The following is a 5,822-nucleotide window of genomic DNA, read 5'->3' as shown; positions in this document are numbered from 1 at the left end:
ACTTGGAGTCTAAGACTGAGAAGAGGACAAGGAGGTCCTTTATCCAAGTTAAATAGCTTGAGCTTTATTCAGTAGAGACATTTGAGGAGAGTGTGATCAGAGATGTGATTCGAGATGGTTGATCTGTAAATAAAGCCTGGGAGGCGAGACTGAGGAGACAGAGCCTGGTGCAGCAGCAATGCATCAGGCAAGAGATGAAGTCCTGAGAGGGGAGTTGAGAGTGAGTCTCACCGTAGGAAATGAATGATGGAGACACCATAGAGGAAGAATCAGCAGGGCCTGGCAGGACTCTCTGGGGGCCAATTACCTCGAGAACGTCAAAGATGATGTGGATGTTTCCAGCTCATGACTCAAAGAATAGCAGTTCCTACAACAGGAATGGGGAAAGTGTGAGGAAAAGAGTTGCTTAGAACTTGAATACAACGACTTTATGATTCAGATAAAACATCCAGTTAGAAAGGCCCAGAAGACAGCTGGCATGGCTGGATCATAAGCTTTGGAAAGAGGACAGAGGGAAGTTTGTCACGTAAAGACACAAGGTGAAGTCACAGGAGGGGATGATCTTGCCACAGGTGGAAATGCTAGGAGTCTACAAAATGTGAAGAAAAGAGCAGAATCTTGGGGGATAATTGTATATGAAGAATAAGAAAAGAAAATCAAAAAAGCCACAAACAATGGAACCAAAGAAGCCATTGAAATAGGTGGGAAATGGGTTATTTCAGGGACCTGGAAGATAAGGATGTACTTCAAGGGCTGGGAAAAGTAAATGAAGCAGAGGGGTTGGGGAGGACCAACAATTTGAAAAATTATTGCGAGACACTGTGTTTAGAATTTATACTGGATTCAAATCCTAGCTCAATTCTCACAATTATCTTGGCGATTATTTCTTTAACCCCTGTAACTTCACTTTCCTTATCCGAATAAAAATTGAATAAAATATCAACCTTCCAGGGTAAGTGTGAGAACAAAATGAGCTAATGTACATGTAACATCTAACATAGTCCCTGATTAGTGAAGGTTTATTACTTCCATCACAAGTCTTTCTGCGGGGAGCAGGGCGGACTCACACACTGGTCTAAAAATGGCTGGAGAGAGGAGAGAAAGGATACTGGCTTGAGGGTATTGTGGTGGTTAGGAGGTGGGGCTGGGGCAAGGGTTCCCACACATGTGGCAGGGGCTTGCACAGTTTGGACTTCCCACCCGTGCCAAAGGAGGGAGCACCCAGGCTTTCTTATCAGCTTGCCAAGATGTCGGGCAGAAGGGAAAGAGGGCACCATGAGGCTTCAAAGCAGTCAGCAGTCAACCATCAAAAAATGGAGTCGGAGGGGCCGGCCCAGTGGCTAAGCAGTTAAGTTTGCACGTTCTGCTTCAGTGGCCCAGGGTTCGCTGGTCCAGATCCCGGGTGTGGACCTACACACCGCTTGTCAAGCCATGCTGTGGCAGCCGTCCCACATATAAAGTAGAGGAAGATGGGCACAGATGTTAGCTCAGGGCCAGTCTTCCTCAGCAGCAAAAAGAGGAGGATTGGCAGCAGATGTTAGCTCAGGACTAATCTTCCTCAAAAAATAAATAAATAAATAATGGAGTCAGACTCTTTCTTACAAAGTGTTTCCCTAAATCTCCCATAGCTGGACCCCAGAAATACCCACTGCCACTCCAGCACCACCCACACAAGGGGAAATACGATGGAAAGGAAGCCAGAGTGGAAAGAGACTCGAGTCTTAAACAATTGCAGTCAAAATATCCTAGCAAAGTGAAACAGTGCTAAGGCCCCTTCCAGGGCCTTGAAAGCACCTGTACTGGAGAGGAGCCTTGAAACTCATGGTAAATCCTGTTATGAATGGGCATTTGAGTTGTTTTAAAATGTGCTTGGCTGGATTTACACTAACCTGCTTATGCTCTGGTTTTCCTTGTGATAGGTGGAAGTATATGACAGAACTACCAGCCAACGTCAGGAATGCTGTTGGTTATGAAGCAAGAACTTCGTAGAAAAAGTTTAATCCACACTGAGACAAATCATCAGCCTCTGCCCTCTGCTCTCTCACCTGTAAGTCGCTTTCGTGTTACCTGTCCTGGGCACATTTTTCTAGTTCTTCTTCCTGAAATCCCCACCCAGCTATCATCCCTTTTCTCACGTATATCTGACTACTTCATTGTGCTTCCCAATGAGCCTGTTCTCTATGACTCTCTCTCCCTGTGGTTCATTTCTGTTAGGTCCACAATTCCTTCATAACCACACAAGCTGTTTACGTCTAGACTTCCCTGTTGTCATTATCTCCCGCGGCAGACTTACCCATTGATGACCCCCCCCCCCCCCCCCGCCCGTTCTGGTCCTGCCTTCCTCCCGGGCTTGTTTGGACAAGCAGCCCAGCCTCTCCCACTGACATTCACTGAGTGCCACTCCACACATAACAGGAGACTGGGTTGGACCTAAGAAAATAATAATTATTATTATAGCTCCCACTTTTCGAGTGTCTACTCTATGCCTCGTGCCAGGCTAAGGTCTTTACGAGCATGATCTCATTTCATCTTCACAATAACACTATGTGCTACGCAATCTCAGTATCACAAGTGAGAAACCTGAGGCTCAAAGAAGCTACATAAGTTGCCAAAGATCACACAGCTGGAGAGGTCCTGCCAGGCTGTGAATCCAGATCCAGTTCAAAGTCCTGGCTCCAAATCACCATGCTATATTCCTTCCTGAGAGCCTGCTTCTAGATTTTAGGCCTTTTCAAACTGCAATGAAGTCCCACACGTGATTTGCCAATTCTAAACATAGGCACAAATCCTCCCAAACTCTACTTCCCATGCAACTGCCTCTTTGGTGGTGATATTTTTCTACATTATATTATTCCAAATTCTTTGCTGAATATGAGAGAATTTAAATTAATTTTTCAAAGTGTAATTTTAATATACCACACTCCAGTATAGTAAATTACTCTTATGAAAAGTGTGCTACTTGGAAACTTCAAGTAGCCTTCTAGAGTAACTTGCAATTCTATTGAATTGTGTCGCTGCTCTGTGCATTTCCATTGTGTGTAATTTAACAAGCATGTGGTGACTATCTAAGTGCAGGCTGCTGTTCACAGAGTGATAGTCTATAGCAACGTTTCCTCGGTGGAGGTCATGCTTCCACATGAGATGCTTGTTTGATGTCTGCATACAAGTGTTGTATTACTACAAAATGTGCTTATAAATCAAACCTTACTAAAAAGATAGACTTTAGAAGCATAATCTGTTTGAGAAACACATTTCCAAAAATTTGCAGAAAAAATTACATTCCTTAAACCAATCAAGCTAAAAAATTCGTATCCTATCAAACGTAAGAGTTATTCTGACAGTACTCATGAGAGACAATCCATTGTTTGAGAACACAACCAAAAAAAGTGAGTAAATTTTTCTATCTCTCTGCAAAATGCACTGAGGACTCTCCTATATCATTCCATCCTTCGAGTGCTAAGTTAAACAGAGATAATAACAAAGGAAACCCTTTGGCTCTACCTTCAAACCATTTTCCGAGTTGATCCACTTCTCACTACCTCCGTTGCTACCCTCTTGGTCCAAACCACCACAATCTCTCGGTTTGGATCATTGCAATTGCCTCCTACTTGGTCTTCCTACTGCACCCCCACCCCCACCCCTGCCCTACTCCAGTCTATTGGCAACAGAGCAGCCAGAATGACCCTGTTACAACGGAAGTCAGACCATCTGCCTCCTCTGCTCAGAGGACTCCAATGGCTCTCTTTTCTCTGAGAGGAAAAGCTGAAGTTGTTACAGTGACCAATGAGGCCTTACCCACTCTGGTGCCCACCTGCCTCTGTGACCTCATCCTCTACTCCTCTCGCTCTCTCTCCCTCTGCTCTCACCACACTGCCTTTTTGCATTTCCTCAAAGACCTGAGACAGACTCCTGCCTCAAGGTCTACCTCCCCTGTGCCTTTGCCTGGAGAGTCACCTAGCTACCTCCCTCACCTCCTTCGAGTCTTTGTTCAAATGTCACCGTCTCAACGAGGCCTCCCTGGGCCACCCAGATTAACAGCAACCTTCTCCTCCAATTGAATCCCAAATTCTCCAGTCTCTTTTAGTCTGCTTTAATTTTTTTTTCTGTAACACTTAAACCACCTTTTCACATACTCTATAATTTACTTGTAAACTGTGTTTGTTGGCTGCTTCCCCAATTGTAATATCCAAGAGGGCAACGTCTTTATTGCCTGTTTTGTTCGTTAATGTCTCACTAAGAACCAGACTACTGCCTGGCAAGTGGTAGCCCCTCAAATATTTGGTGTATGAATGAATGAGTGCTAAGGTTACTTAGGTATTTTTCTCTGTATTTCTTTCTTTCTTTGCTTCCCCAAAACGGCCATGATGCCAGCCTCCTTGAAATCTTGGATGATTTAAAAAGCTATGCATTAAGAAGTAGCTTAAAAAGTGGTTTAAAAAATTACAGCCATGTTCTTTAGGGTTCTGACATTAATATTGAAATATTCATCATGACATCTTGAAAGGTTCTCTGCCTTATTAAATCCTCAAAATAATTTATCATGTCAGGGACAAAATTAATTGAATTATTCTCTACTCTTGAATCAAGAATCCAACTGATTTGCTGTTTTTCCTCATTTTGGTGTGCTGTCATGTATAAGCACAGCTTTGATTTGGGGATGAACTTTTAAAAGCTATTGTTAACTCTTCCTGGTGACATTTTTCAGGCACACCTGCCATGATTTCAGCAAGCATCTATGGATTCACCCGTATCTGATCCTCATTAAATATAATTGCTAAGTATAATGAGTCTTCAACTCTCAGAGTGATAATCTCTCTACAGTGTGAATTTCCTTGAATGATATGAGATCAATGGAATCGAATGCAATTTTTTTTCTTTCAACAAATACTGACCACGTACCTGCTGTGATAGAGTTGTTGCTAGATGCTGGTGCCCAGAGAAGAACAAAAGCCAGTCCTTGTCCCAGAACGGTCCAGTCTAGGGGAGGAGACTAATAGGTAAATGCCTAACTTTGTATACAAAGTGCTATAGCAGATTTATGGAAAAGTGCTGTGAAAACAGAAGAGAGGGTGGTTTAAAAAAATTCCTATATTATCATTGTAGATCTTTGTATTTTTTTACTTAGAAATATTTGTTAAGCACCTACTAAGTTCTAGGCATCGTGCTTGTCATTTGGGATGCAGACATGAGTAAGATGCAGTCTTCGGAGAGGTACTGCTGCTGGTGATGCTATTCATGCTGATCCTACATGTGTGGCTGAAAACGTTGATTCTTGAAATGCCACTTGGGAAAAATGACCAGCTGTAAGTGGCGATGCTTTTAGAGTGTGCCTTTTCCATGGCGTAGTACTGGACACTCAAAGTGCCAGGCCCTGAGCTCGGTGCTGCTAGTAGTCTGCTCTCTAATTTCTGCATGTCTGCGTGCCAGCGTTCATTGGCTGCTCCGAGTACCAGGAAATATTTCAACCTAACAAAGCCCCCAAGACTTGTAACTATTCTTTATCCTAATCTCTTCTTTATCTGATTCTTGCATAATGTAATAAGGTTTGTATGAAAAGGTCGAATGCCTCATAAATACTTTATAAAATTTTAATGCTATTACGGTGAGAGGAAAAAATTAAGAAAAACCAAGAAATACTTTCAGCTATCTTCTGTGAACATTTAAAGATTGAGAAACCAACAGAGGATATTTGTGAATTGAATTGCTCCTCACTTTAAGTTAATGTCGTGGCCGAGAAGGCAAGTTTGCGTTACGTTAAAGTGTATTATGAAGCCTGTGTACAATGAGGTGAAGGCGTATTTAGCTATATATGAACATAAACG

The sequence above is a fragment of the Equus przewalskii genome, chromosome 1, assembly GCF_037783145.1.
Source record: "Equus przewalskii isolate Varuska chromosome 1, EquPr2, whole genome shotgun sequence".
NCBI classification, from domain to species: domain Eukaryota; kingdom Metazoa; phylum Chordata; class Mammalia; order Perissodactyla; family Equidae; genus Equus; species Equus przewalskii.
Note: the sequence above shows the minus strand (reverse complement) of the source record.